This window comes from Mobula birostris, chromosome 1, assembly GCF_030028105.1.
Source record: "Mobula birostris isolate sMobBir1 chromosome 1, sMobBir1.hap1, whole genome shotgun sequence".
In the NCBI taxonomy this organism is placed as follows: domain Eukaryota; kingdom Metazoa; phylum Chordata; class Chondrichthyes; order Myliobatiformes; family Myliobatidae; genus Mobula; species Mobula birostris.
Genome location: NC_092370.1, coordinates 75072497 through 75087790, shown reverse-complemented (window position 1 = coordinate 75087790; position 15294 = coordinate 75072497).

The window sequence follows — 15294 nt, the reverse complement described above, 5'->3', positions numbered from 1 at the left end:
ATACAGGTTGTTGGCTCGGACAAGACCATGCTGTGACTATTTTGTCAGCAAGAGGAATTATTTGCTACAATGTTAGAATGAAACATTCACAATCCACAGGGGAGTGGCTGAGCATGAGCCTAGTGGTTGATAACCAGATAACACTGTCTGTGGAGATGGTGGAATCAAATACTGTCACTACATTTAAGAAGCATTTAGAGAGACGTTTTAACAGGTGAGACATAGAAGGATAAAGTCCTAATACAGACAAATATTTTTCACACAGATGGTTGTGGGTATCTTCGACAAGATACCAGAGGAAGTTTTGCAGGTAGATACTCTTCATAATGTTTGACATTTACAAGACATTTGGAAAGGCACGTGGATAGAAAATGTTTAAAAGGGTATGTGTCAAAAGCAGGCTAGTGGAACAAGCTCAGTTCAAAAACTTGGTCAACATAATTACCTTAAACAGCTGTGATATTTCTGCTGCTGGACCGTCAAGTATTCAGCCGGGTCCATCCATCTTCAGACACTTCATCCCCTAACCCGGAACATCCTCGGGATGGTGGGACAGCAGAAGGTGATCAGTCTTCTACCCCTGATGGTCAGACTTCCAGCTACTGTCGTCCCTTCGCAGCCAAAGCCAACTGGACACTCTCTCTGCTGCTTGGGCAGTGGTGTTAATGGCTCTTCCTGGTTCTCCCTTGTATCCCTAAAGCTGTCATCATCTTCCAGCATGACATAGCGGGAAATCCTCTTGCCCCCACTTCAACAGGGAAGTTCCACATCTGTCAGCCTTGCCATCTGCAGTCCGCCACCCGGTCTTCGTACTTCGCAAGCTTCCTCTCGTGCACCTCTTGGCATCGGGTCTCCCATGGTACTGTTAGCTCTATCACCACGAGCTTCTTTGCACTCTCTGACAATAGTAGAATGTCTAGTCGAAGTGTGGTCTCTACTATTGGTGGGAACACCAGCTTCTTTTCAAGATCGACCTTCATCTCCCAGTCCTATGCCATGCTCAGGATACCATCTCCAGCATGTTCCCCGGTCTTGATGAAGTTGATGAAGTTGGTTGGCTGTCCTTTTTGTGGTCCGTTCTCCTCTCTGTTTCCAAAGTGTGGGTGAGTGCTCTCAAAACCTGGTTGTGTCTCCATCTATACCGTCCCTGGGAAAGGGCAACCTGGCATGAAGAAAGAATATGCTCTAGGTTGGCTGGTTTCTGGCACAGATGGCACGTTGGGTCTTCTGTTATTCCCCAGTTCCACAGGTTTGTTGGAGTTGGTAATACATCGTACACAGCCCTCAGTAAGAACAAGAGTTGGAAAAATGTATATTTCCATATGTCATCCCACGTCAACACTCTCTGTTCTGTTTCTGACTTTGTCCAGGTCCCTTGACTCCCCATCTCCACTGCTTGCACATATCTAGCCTCCTCCTCTTTCTTACTTATCTCCTGCTGGATCAAGTGCCGTCTGTCCTTAGGGTTGGCCTCCCTCCACCTGATTGTTGACTCCCATCTTAGGCCTTGTCTGCCCTTACACACTATTCCAACAACGTCTCTGTGGTGAAGTTGGGACTCTGCTTCTTCTACCGCCTCTGCCGCCTTCCATTTGCTCCCTGTCTGGATCTTGACTATTGCTTCATTGACCTTGTCATCCTTGGAGTCTTTGAGGGTCATGATGAGGCATGCTTTCCCTGCCTTAAATTCCTCTACAACTGAGGAGAGGGGCAACCGGAGCTTGGCTGACTTGCTGTATAGCCCTGTTGAAGAGAAGCACTGTGGTACTCCGAACCATGTTCTCAGATACCAATTAATCTTCCTCTCCATGCCCTTGATCGTTGACAGGGCGATGTCATACAGCATCATTGGCCACATTAGTCTGGGTAGGAGCCCATGCTGGAAGATCCATGCCTTAAATCTTCCTGGTAAACCTAATTTGTCGATCTTTACCAGCCTTTCAGTTGTTTGTTGCTCCAGGCTTCTGCTGTTGTTGACATCCTTCAGGCTGTCATCATACCATTTCCCTAGACACTTGATGGGGTTTCCTATGACAGACCGGATTTCTTCATCCTAGATCTTCAAAGTGAACTTCTGGGTAAATTGGCCTTTCTTTATCACCAAACACCTTGATTTGGCAGGTTTAAATTTCATTCACGCCCATGTGGCTGTCTCGTCCATTGATTGGAGTACCCATCTGGCCTGGATATGTGTTGTGGTTGTAGTTGTAAGGTCATCCATAAATCCTCTGCTTGGCGGCCATCTGATATTAGCGCTTGTCTTTGGCCTTCTGGTCTCTCTTTTCCCAGCCTCTATCAGTAGATTCATGGCCATGAAGAAGAGGACTACTGATATAGTGCAGCCAGTCACAATATCCTTCCCTACTCGCTGCCATGATGTTACGCAGTCCTGCACGCTGAACCAAGTGAATCCCCTCGAAATAGCTTGCCAGGATCTTGGATAACATGAAGGGCCAAAGAGCCCACTTCTGTGCATGTAACTCTTATATCAAAATACACTCCAAGAAATAGCATAAAATCAAACTGCTGGAGGAACTCAGTGGATTAGGCAGAATCCATGGAGGCAGAGAGATAGTCCATAATGCATTGGAGCAGAATTAAGCCATTTTGGCCCATTGAGTCTGCTCCGCCATCTGATCATGACTGAATTATTTTTCCCTCTCAATCCCATTCTTCTACTTTCTCCCCATAATCTTTGATGCCCTACCAACCTACTGACCTCCACTTTAAATATATCCAATGACTTGGCTGACTCAGCCACCAGTAGCAATGAATTCCACAGATTCACCACTCTCTGCTTCCTCATCATTGTTCTAATGGGACATTCTTTAATTCTGAGGCTGTACTAGACTCTGTCACTACTGGAAATATCTTCTCCACATCTGCTCTATCTAGGCTTTGCAATATTCAACAGGTTTCAATGAGATACCTTCTTATCCTTCTAAATTCTAGAAAGTGTAGGTGCACAGCCATCCAAAATTCCTCATACATTAATCCTCTAATCCCTGGGGTCATTTCTGGTAGTCTTCTCTGAACCCTCTCCAACATTCTTCCTTTGATATAGAGCCCAAAACTTATAAAGCCTTAGCAATACATTCTTACTTCTATATTCTAATCCTCTTGAAATCAACACTAACATGGAATTTGCCTTCCTTGCTACCAACTCAACCTGCAAGTTAATCTTTAGGGAATCCTGCACTAGGACTCACAAGTCCCTTTGCGTCTCCAATTTCTGAATTCTTTCCATACCTAGAAAATAGTCCATGTCATTATTCCTTCTACCAAAGTGCATAACCATATAATTCCCAATACTGTATTCCATCTGCCACTTCTTTGTCCATTCTCTCAACCTGTCCAAATCTTTCTGTAGACTCCCTACTTCCTCAATACTACCTGCCTCTCCACCTATCTGTATTACCTCCAAGCCCGGCTACAAAGCCATCAATTTTGTCATCCAGATCATTAACATATAATGTGGACCCAACATCAACCCCTAAGGACCACTAGTCACCAGCAGTCAATCAGAAAAGGCCCCCTTCAGTCAATGTTTCATGTTGAGATCCTGCATCAGGACCCTGCTCCAGATCCAATATCTGCAGTCCCTTGTGAAAACAGTCTCTACCTTCCAAAAGGAATGCTACCCACACACATATTCCATAGGAGCAGAATTAGGCCACTCAGCTCATCAAGTCAATTCCTTACCTATAACATTCCAATATCTGCAGCATTTTGTCTCCACAGAGTCAGAGAGCAATACAGCATGGATACAGGCTCTTCAACCCAATGAGTCCATGACAACCATGTGGTCCACCTAGTTAGCCCCAATTTTCTGCTTTCAGTCAATATCGTTCCAGTTCCCTCCACTCCTCCGTGTACCTCCAAGTCTTAGATGATAGTAATGTACCTATGTCAACCACTTCCTTTGGAAGCTCATTCTAATGTACTGACTACCCTCTGCATGAAAACATTGTCCCTCTGATACCTTTTAATTCTTTCCCCTCTCACCCTAAATCTATCCTCCCTAATTTAGATTCCCTCACCCTGGGGAAAAGACTGTTACCATTCACCTTATCTCTGCGTCTCATAATTTTAAACACTTCTATAAGCTCGCCCCTCATTCTCCTACATTTCAAGGAAGACCCAGCCTGGCCAACCTCTCCCTATAACTCAGGTCTTCTATTCCTATTAATGATATCTTCTCTAGCTCTTTAATGTCATCCTCAGTGCATTCCCCAATGGTTTCCAACATCTCCCACCCCTCACTTTCTGCACAATCCCAATCAAGCATTCTCTGACACACCCATCACTATCTTCCCTCCTCCACTCTATATTATCTTTACATTATTCTCAATCTGTAACATTGATTGCCCACCTCCCTCCACAATACTGCCTTGAGTAACACACACAAAAAGTTGGAGGAACTCAGCAAGTCAAGCAGCATCTATGGAGGGGAATAAACAGTCAATGTTTTGGGCTGGAAAGACAGAAGCCAGAAAAAGAAGGTGGTGAGGGGGCGGAGTGGAGGAGTACAAGTTAACAGGTGATAAGACCAAGTGAGGGGGAAGGTGCATAGGTGAGGCAAGAGGATGAAGTAAGAAGCTAGGAGGGGAGAGGTGGGAGGGGTAAAGGGCAGAAGGAGAAGGAATCTAATAGGAGAGAACAATGGACATGAAAGAAAGGGTAGGAGGAGGAGAGCTAGAGGGAGGTGATGGGCAAGAGAGGAGAAGAGATGGGTTAAAAGTGAAACCAGAGTGAAGAATGGAAAAGGATAGGAGGAAGGGGGAAGAGCCTAATGGAAGTTAGAGAAATCGATGTTCATACCATCAGGTTAGAGGTACCCAGACAGAATATGAGGTGTTGTTTGTCTAACCTGAGTTTGGCCTTATCATGGCAGTAGAGGAGGTCATCGATTGACATGACAGAATGGGACTGGGAAGTCAAATTGAAATGAGTAGCACTGGAATATCCTGTTTTTGGTTGTGGACAGAACATAGGTGCTCAGCAAAGCAGCTTCCTAATCTACATCAGGTTTCACCAATGTAGAGGAGGACACACTGGGACCACTAGGTAACATAGATGACCCTGAAGGACTCATAGGTGAAATGTCACTCACCTGGAGGGACTGTTTGGGACCTTGAATAAATGAGGGGGTGTAATGGGCAAGTGTAGCACTGTCACACTGGCAAGGGTAATTGCATGAAGGAGATCAGTGGGGAGAGACGAGTGGACATCATCTAGTTTCTTTTTGTTATCTCGCCCTGTCTCTTTGCATTCTCCTCCACTCCCTCCTGCAAACCATAAACTACATCAATATAATCTCAGGAAGTCAGTAACTCTAAAGAAAGGCCTGACACGGGTGAATGAGAGGGAGGTATTGTTGTGCAGAGTGCCCTAGGGCAGAAACTGGTTCTCTCTGCATTCCATCCCTTATAAGGAGAAAACTTGAGCTCAGGAGAGCAGGGGAAGCAGGAACGGCAAGTAGCAAATCACTAGAGGAGGATGGTATTGGCTCAGGTGAGAGGTTTATTCTCCGCCATTTCCTGCCTGTCCACAAACAGGAGACCATTTACTCAAAATGCTGCAGAACTCAGCAAGTCAGGCAGCATCTATGGAAGGGAATAAATTTAAAAATAAAAATAAATTGAAAATAGGTTTATTCCCCTCCATAGATGCTGCCTGACTTACTGAGTTTCTTTGGCATTTTGTGTGTGTTGCTCAAGATTTCCAGCATCTATAGGATCTTTTGTGTTTAGAAGGCCACTTAGCTTCTTAAGCCTGTTTCAGAATTCAAAACAAAATGCTGGGAATCAGAGATGTTTTAAAAATGCTCAGATGGTCAGGCAGCATCTGAGGGGAGAGAAACTGGGGTCAATATTTCGGTAAAACAGCCAACATAATCAAAGATCCCACCACCCCTCCCAGTGGGAAGAGGACACAAAAGCCTGAAATCACGTACCACCAGACTCAGGGACAACTTCTATCTGCTACTGAACGATTCCTGAGCACAATAAGATGGCTTCTTGACCTCACAATCTACATTATGACCTTGCACTTTTATCGTTTCCCTACACTGCACTTTCTGTGTCCAGTAACACTTTATGTTGCACTCTGTTCTTGTTTTACCTTATACTGCCTCAATGTACCACTGTAATGAATTGATCTGCATGGACAGTAGACAAGTTAAGTCTTTCACTGTACCTTGATAAACTGATTTACCAATTTACTGAAGCCTCTTCAGCCCAATGCCACCTCAGTTACCTGCTCCATCCTCTGCATGGCCAATCTTTTATTCCTGGAGTCTCTGAGGTTGCCAGAGATTAACATGTATAAGTGGCCAGATGGGGTGCAGGCCATGAAAATGGTCTGAAGCTGTTGGTGGCTCTCATCTTACTCTCCATGAAGGGTTGCACCTTTTCTTGGAAGTATCTGCCAGCTCTTCTTCCACCCCTTTCTCCATCTCTTTATACTGTCTGTCTCCTCTTTTTCTTTCCAGTTCTGATGAAGGATCTCAACCCAAAACATCAACTGTCGATTTCCCTCCTCAGATTCTGCCTGACCTATTGGATTCCTCCAGTTCTTTAGTACGTTGCTGCAGATTTCCAGCACATGTAGTCTCTTGTGTATCCAATGATGTTGAGCCAGTCATTTTGCCCTTTAAATACAGGATGCCATGCTCATTAGGGATGGTGGGCAACACTAGAAATGTGGCCTCGAGTGCATTTTTTCCCTGATGTGGTCTGATCCAGAACAAAATTTTGGGTGTCATTTCCTCCCTGTGGTTATCCTTGAAGGCAAGGGCTGACAATGTACCAACCTTAGTTGCTGTGGACAGGCATGACATTGCTTTGGCCTTTTGCTGGAAATGACCCTCAGTGAAAGGGCTAATTGATGACTAACCCCTTGTCCTCTGGTTTCTCAATCCACTCAGGCTTGCAAGGAAGTCCTCATGCCAACAGTGTGAAGACAACAGGTTCAAGTATTTGGGAGCAGTTCCCTGCAAAGGACATTGGGTTTCTTCTCTTTACCCAGTGCAAGACTTCCTTCCCAGAGGAATCACGGCATTTGAGTGACTCCACCTGGCTGGCATCATGAGTCGTTCTTCTAAGACAAGAGCAACTTGGCACAAGGAAAAATCGTCCTCGGCAGGAAGTAGGAAACCAAAAGCTTGGGTTCTGTTTACAAGCTGAGTAATGTTGTGTAATTGAATAGTCACGGATAAAATTACAGATCTGTTGTTTTAACAGTCTGTATGACTGTTTGTGTGAGGAGAAATAAAAGGAAAGCATTCAGTCCCTCAGTCTTGTTCTACCATTCAAGGAGGCCATGGCTGATCTAGGGAAAGCATGTGGAAAGGGTGCAGAAGAGGTTTAAAAGAATGCTGCCTGGTTTAGAAGGTATAAAATCTGGAAAGGTTGGACAAACTTGGCTTATCCTCCATGAGGATATGTGGTTTAAGATGAGAGGAGAAAAGTTTAAAGGCAATGTCAGGGGTAACTTTTTTATTCAGGGAGTGTTGATGCCTGAAATAGGTTACCAGGGTAGTAGTGGCAGCAGACAGTTTGGTGGCGTTTTGATGCTTTTAGATGGACACGTGGATATGAAGGGAGTGGAGGGATTTACACTATCAATTTCTTTCCTTGCCTGTCTCAGTAATCTGGGTTATATCTCAACAGGTCCTGAGGACTTATCCACCTTAATACTCTTTCAGAGACCCAATACTACCTCCTCCTTTACTCCGAAATGCCATAGTTTATCAATACACTTAACACTGATCTCCCCGTCCTCCACGTCCTTCTCCTTGTCAATACTGATGTAAAGTGCTAATTTTGGACCACACCTACATCCTCTGCATCTAAGCAAATGTTCCTCCCTTTTTCCCTGAGTGCTGCTACCCTCTCCCTAGTTATCCTCTAGTTCCCAATGTGTGTTAAAATACCTTGGGATTCTCTTTAATCCTCCTTGCCAACCACATTTCATGGCTTCTCCTGGCTTTCCTAATTCCCATCTGTCTGGCTTCTTTATAATCCTCAAGGGCTCAGCTGATTCTTGATTCGGAACCTTTACATAGTTTTCCTTTTACCTCTTGACTAAAATTCATGACCGTCCCCACATCGAAGGTTCTCTTAATCTTGCCATCCCTGTCCTTCCTTCTGGGACATACCCGTCCTATACATTGTATAGCAATGCATTCAAAATGCTGGAGGAACTCAGCAGGCCAGGTAGCATCTACGGAAAAAAGTAAACAGTCGATGTTTTGGGCCGAGACCCTTCTTTAGGACTAGAGAGAAAGAGGAGGAGTCAGAGTAAGAAGGTGGGGGGAGGGAAGGAAGTACAAGATGGTAGGTGATAGGTGAAACCAGGACATGGGGAAGGAGTAAAGTAAAGAGCTAGGAAGTTGATTGGTGAAAGAGATAAGGGGCTGGAAAAAGGGGTATCTGATAGGAGATGACAGAAGACCATGGAAGAAAGGAAAGGCGGAGGAGCACCAGAAGGAGGTGATGAGCAGGCAAGGAGATAAGGTGAGAGAGAGAGAGAAAAACAAGAATAGGGAATGCTGAAGGGGGGTGGGGCGCAATTACCAGAAGTTCAAGAAATTGATGTTCATTCCATCAGGTTGGAGGCTACCTAGACGGAATATAAGGTGTTGCTTCTCCAACCTGTGTGTGTGGCCTCTTCACAGCAGTAAGGGAGACCATGGACTGACATGTCAGATGGGAATGAGAAGTGAAATTGAAATGAGTTGCTACCAGGAGAACTCACCTATTCTGGCATGCGGACAGTAGGTGCTCTGCGAAGTGGTCTCTCAATACACTGGAGGCTACACCGGGAGCAGGATACAGTAGATGACCTCAACAGACTCACAGGTGAAGTGTCACCTCACCTGGAAGGACTGTTTCAGGCCCTGAATTGTAGTGAGGGAGCAGGAGTAGGGGCAGGTGTGGCACTTCTTCCTCTTGTAAGGATTAAGTACCAGGACGGAGATCAGTAGTACTCTTCCTTTCCAGTCCTGATGTAAACATTGACTGTTTACTCTTTTCCATAGATGCTGCCTGGCCTGCTGATTTCCTACAGCATTTTATGGGTGTTGCTTTGGACGTCCAGCATCTGCAGATTTTCCTGTGTTTGCTGTACTCTGTAGAGTTGGTCTTCAGACACCTTCCACCTGTTGAATGTAGACTTGCCCAAAAACTGCTGTTCCCAGTTAATTCTCCTTAGTTCCTGCTTAATGTTCTCATAATTTGTCCTGCTCCAATTTAATATTGTCTCATGAGAGACTTACCTATCCTTAACTATAGCTATCTTAAAACTTAAGGACTTGTGGTCACTGTTCCATAACACCTCACCCACTGAAAAGTCGCATCACCTGCTAGGCTCATTACCCAGCACTGGATTCCAAACAGCCCATCCTCTTGTTGGACAATCTAAACATTTATTTAACAAACCTTCCAGCATGCACCTAACAAATTCTGCCCCCTCTAAACCTCTTGAACTAAGAAGGTCCCAGTTTATATTAGGGAAGTTGAAGTGTTCATGAGAACAACTCTATTGTTTTTACACCTTTCCTTAATCTGCCTGCATATCTGTTCCTCAATGTTCCAGTGGCTACTGTGGGGCCCTGAAATACAATCCCATGAGAGTGATTGCACTCTTCCTATTTTTGAGTTCTAACCATATAAACTCAGTGAAAGAGCTTTCCATTATGTCCCCTCTAAGTGCAGCTGTGATATTGTCCCTGATTAGTAGTGCAATTCCCCCCTCTTTTATCTCCCTTTCTTCTTTTCTAAAACATCAAACCCCTGGAACAATAAGCACCCATTCCTGACCCTCTCTCAACCAACTGTCTGTAATGGCCAGAGCATCATAATTCCATGTACTGGCCAATGCTTTAAGTTCATCACCTTTACCCATAATACTCCTAGCATTATTCTCTGTCTATTCTATCAAACTGCTTTAATGAGCAGACTACATAAACCCTCCATCCATACTTTAGAGAGCACAAGCCTGTCTGTGTCACCTCTCCTCAGAATAAAACCCTTCCTGAACTGACAACATCGTATCTTCATTTAACCTATTGGTTACCATTTCAGAAAACTCCAGATCATCTATTGTGTATGGAAAAAGCATTAAAGTATATTAAGTGCAACACAAGCAAAATGCTGCAGGAACTCAGCAGGCCAGACAGCATCAATGGAAAAAAGTACAGTCGACGTTTCAGGCTGAGACCCATCGGTAGGATGCTCGGATTTCCAGGATCTGCAGATTTTCTCTTGTTTGTGAGGTGTATTATATGCATGTCATTATTGGTTTTATGTGTGTAAAACAGTAAACAGTGAGAGTAACACATAAAAAGCTGGAGGAACCTAGATCAGGCAGCATCCATGAGCGAAATAAACAGTTGATGTTTTGGGCCAAGACCCTCCATTTTGCTTAAATGTGTGTGTGGTGAGAAAGAGGGAGAGGGAGAGAGAGAGAGAGAAAGGGAGAGGGAGGGGGGAAAGAGAGAGAGAGAGGATTCTGTGTGTGTGTGTGTGTGTGTGTGTGCACGCGTGAGCACGGGAGGGAGAGAGGGTTCTGTGTGTCTATGGGTGAGGGAGAGAGAAAGAAGGCTGTGTGTATGTGAGGAAGAGAGGGGGGAAGGCTGTGTGTGTGTGTGTGCGCGCGCGCGCGAAGGAGAGAGGGCTGTGTGTGTGTGAAAGAGAGAGAAGTGTGTGTGAGAGAGAGGTGCATGTGTGTATATATCTCTGTGAAAAAGAGTGTGTATGTATGCAATACACACAAATATAAGTGACTGAGACATAATGTGTGTATATGTGTATGAGAGAGTGTGTATGTGGGTGTATATGTGTTATGAGAAAGTGTGTATGTATTTGTATATGTATGAGAGTGTGTATGTGTGTGTATATATATGTTTGAGAGACTGTGTATGTTTATGTGTGAGTGAATATGTGACTGTGTGTGAGTGAGTAGATTCAGTCACAGAACTGATAAATCAAAGTTGGCCATTTGGCTTACCGAGTTGGTAGGCTCCTGGGTAGAACAAAACCATCAGTCCCTTTTCCCTGATCCCTGTGAATTATTATCTTTGATTGTTGACCAGATTTCCCTCCGAAGGCCCTGACTGCTTTCACCCCACCACAGGGTATCACTGCTCTCTGTGTAAAAAAGTTTCTCACATCGCTCTCTTATCTTTTACCCAAAGTTTTAATCTATTTTCCATCCTCAATCTGACAGCTTCCTTTCTCTTCCACTACCTAAACCACTATGAACATGGTCACTTCTGTCAAATCTCCTCTCATCCTCCTAGGCATAACCCAGGTTCTCCAACCAAATTTTATATTGCAAGGTTCAGTTATTCAACACTTCACTCTTGTAACCGACACCAGATCGATCTTGCAGGACAAGTGTGGAAACCATGCAGTACTAGGAGACCATGTAGACTGACACTTTGGTGAGAGAACATGTAGAGTAACACTGGGCAATACCGAGGAAACTCCTAGACGGATTTCAGGACAGCACTGAGGGAGCAAATACAGTAACATTGGGATAGTGCCAAGGGAATGCTTGGGCCAAATCAGGCAGCACTGGGCAGTGATGAAACAGCACACAGGGCAACATTAAATAGTGTTAAGGGAGCCCCTGGACCAACAAAGGAGCCATTCTGAGGGAACCCAAGGCAATGTGCCAGATGACCTAAGCCTTCACTGCTGCTGAAATCCCTCTTGCTGGAACCATACATTTTGGGAAAGTTTTTCCTCACAACTTTCACGTATTATATTGAAAGCTGTATCTGTTGAAAGTGAAATCCTGACAGCTGGACGTGAAACATTCATCGTTTCTCACTCCACATATGTTGTCTGACTTGTTGAGTGTTTCAGATTTCAGATTTTCTGCATCTGCTATTTTGATTTTCCTGTGTGTGAGTGTATTGCTGTGTGCCTCGGTAAATTGGTACATAGTCGAAGATTATAGAATTATACAGCATAGAAACAAGCCCTTTGGCCCAACTGGTCCATGTCATCCAAATACTCAGCAAAGCCAGTACCATCCACCTACTTTTAGTCCATATCCCTCTAGATGCTGGAGGAACTCATCAGGTCAGCTAGCATCTATGGAAAGGAATAAAGAATCGAGATTTCAGGCTGAGACCCTTCATCAGGACTGGAAAGAAAGGAAGATGAAGCCAGAATAAGGAAGTGGGGGGAGGGGGAGGGATATAAACTGAAAGTGATAGGTGAAGCTAGGTGAAGTGAAAGGTAGATGGTGGGGTGGGGGTGAAGTGAGAAGCTGGGAGGTAATAACTGGAAAAGGTAAAGGGCTGAAGAGGAAGGAATCTGATAGAAGAGGAGGATGGACCATGAGAGAAAGAGAAGGAGGAAGGACACCAGAGGGAGGTGATAGGCAGGTGAGGAGAAGAGAAGGGGTAAGAGGGGAACCAGAAGTTAGAGAAATTGATGTTTATGCCCAGACGGAATATGGGTATTGCTCCTCCAACCTGAGAGTGCCCTATCCATGTACCTGTCCAACTGTCCCTTAAAAGTTGTTAATGTACATGCCTCAACTACTTCCCCTTGCAGTTTATTCAATAAACACAGCACCCACTGTGTAAAATAAGTTAACCTTCAAGTATCTATTAAACCTCTCACCTTAAACTTATGCCCTCTAGTTCATGATTGCCCAGGCTTGGAATAAATTCCAAATGCATTCATTCCATCTAACCCTCTCATTTTATACACCTTTATAAGTGAGTAAGGGATTGTGTGTGTGTGAGTGTGTGAAGGAGAGGGTGCAATTGAGTTAGCACGAGAAGTGATTGTGAGTGAAGTGGAAATCTGAGTCACACCTAAATTGTGAGCTCCGTGGTAATTGGAGCCTCACTCCGCATTGGTAATAAACCTCTCACCTGAGCGTCCACGCCCTCCTTAAATTATTGGCTACCTGCTGCCACTCCTGTGCCGAAGTTTTCTCCTATTAAGGGATGGAATGTGGAGAAGACCAGCTGACACTGAACCTCTGTCTTGCCTGGGGCTTATTCAGCATGAAGACACTGATTCACTTCTATCATGTGAGTTCAGGGAGCAAACCTCAATAACGATGACCATAACAGTGTCAGTTTGGTGTAAAATACCCCAAAACACACACACACCACGTCAATTTATTAACATCCCTCAGGAAGGAAAGCTGCCACCCTTAACTGGTTTGAACCTTTATGTGACTCCAGTCCAACATCCAGAGAAACCCACCTTAGCCAAGGGCAGTAAGAATGGCACCGATGTTGTCACGGTTCAGAATATTAACACCTTCTAACTCCTGAACTATTACAGAAACTTCAGTCTTTTGTGTCCATACTTTCCCAAACTGTTCTTAAAACAGCAAAAGCCTCAAGATCAGGCAAATATTCTTTAGTTGGACAACATACATAAAAGTTGCTGGTGAACGCAGCAGGCCAGGCAGCATCTCTAGGAAGAGGTACAGTCGACGTTTTGGGCTGAGACCCTTCGTCAGGACTAACTGAAAGAAGAGCTAGTAAGAGATTTGAAAGTGGGAGTGGGAGTGGGAGGGGGAGGGGTAGATCCGAAATGATAGGAGAAGACAGGAAGGGGAGGGATGGAGCCAGGAGCTGGACAGTTGATTGGCAAAAGGGATATGAGAGGATCATGGGACAGGAAGCCCAGGGAGAAAGAAAAGGGGGAGGGGGGGAAAGCCCAGAGGATGGGCAAGGGGTATAGTGAGGGGGATCCGTTATTTATTTATATACACACATTCATTTTCTCTCTCTCCTTTTTCTCCCTCTGTCCCCCTCACTATACCCCTTGCCCATCCTCTGGGCTTTCCCCCACTCTCCCTTTTCTTTCTCCCTGGGCCTCCTGTCCCATGATCCTCTCATATCCCTTTTGCCAATCAACTGTCCAGCTCCTGGCTCTATCCCACCCCCCCACCCCGTCTTCTCTTATCATTTTGGATCTCCTCCTCCCCCTCCCACTTTCAAATCTCTTACTAGCTCTTCTTTCAGTTAGTCCTGATGAAGGGTCTCAGCCTGAAACGTCGACTGTACCTCTTCCTAGAGATGCTGCCTGGCCTGCTGCGTTCACCAGCAACTTTTATGTGTGCTGCTTGAAATTCCAGCATCTGCAGATTTCCTCGTGTTTGCGTTCTTTGGATGGAATTGTGTTGAGTTTCCAGCAAGAGACAAGTCATTCAGCCCAACTCAAAATGCTAGTATTGGTCAACACACAAAGAAGATAGAGGAACAGAACAGGTCAGGCTGCATCTATGGAAGGAAATGAGTAGTTGTGCATGGAGTGAGACCCTTCATCTAGACTGGCCATCACATGAATGCTAGCATTGATGCAGGATTCTAGTTCCTGCCCTCACTGACCAGCACCCACCCCCTTCACCCCAAGGTAAATTCACTCTGTCAATACATTGAACCACAAGCATAAAACCCCCAAAACCCAAGGATCTATTGGTTTAACGAGGTATTGTGAAAAGCTTTTGAATTTCACCCATCCACTCCCCTAAATGTTTACTCTCTCCAGCCCCAGTTTGCATTAGTGTAAGAAGGGGGAAATTTAAAGGAGATCTGAGGGTAGGTTTTTCACACAGAGGGTAGTGGTTATCTGTAACAAACTGCTAGAGGCAGGTCCAATTACAATACTTACAAGGCATTTGGACAGGTACTTAGGAAGCACATAGAGGAATATAGGCCTAATGCAGGCAAAAGGAATTAGTGTAGAGAGCTATTATAGAATCATGGAAAAAGAAGTTGAAAGGGCCTCTTTCCTGTCGGATGGTTCTGTAATTCAAATTGTTACCCAGAGATCATATTCAGATTTATTTATTTATCACACGCACATCAAATCATACAATGAAATACGTTATTTGTGTTACCAAACAACATAACAAAGGATCGCCACACATCCTGGCACTAACATAGCAGGACCACACAAGCATCAACAACAGCAATATCAAAAAAAGCAGAACAAAGACAACAGGAAAACAAGCCCCTTTCCCACACACCCACACATACAGGCCTCCAGCCCCAGGACAGGCCACCTCCACCTCTATGACTCGAGTTCTTTAAATAAGAGTACACAACATCCTGCCTTTAACACCTGAAACAGTCAAATCTCTCAAAATCCTGAAGAATCTTGACATGGTGGATGCGGAGGGGACATTTCCTCTTGTAAGTGAATCTAAAACCAAGCTTCACTATTTAAAAGAAAAGTCACCTGGTTAAGATAGAGATGGGACAACTTTTCTTCTCTCGGAGCCCATGTATATCTTGAGTTCTGT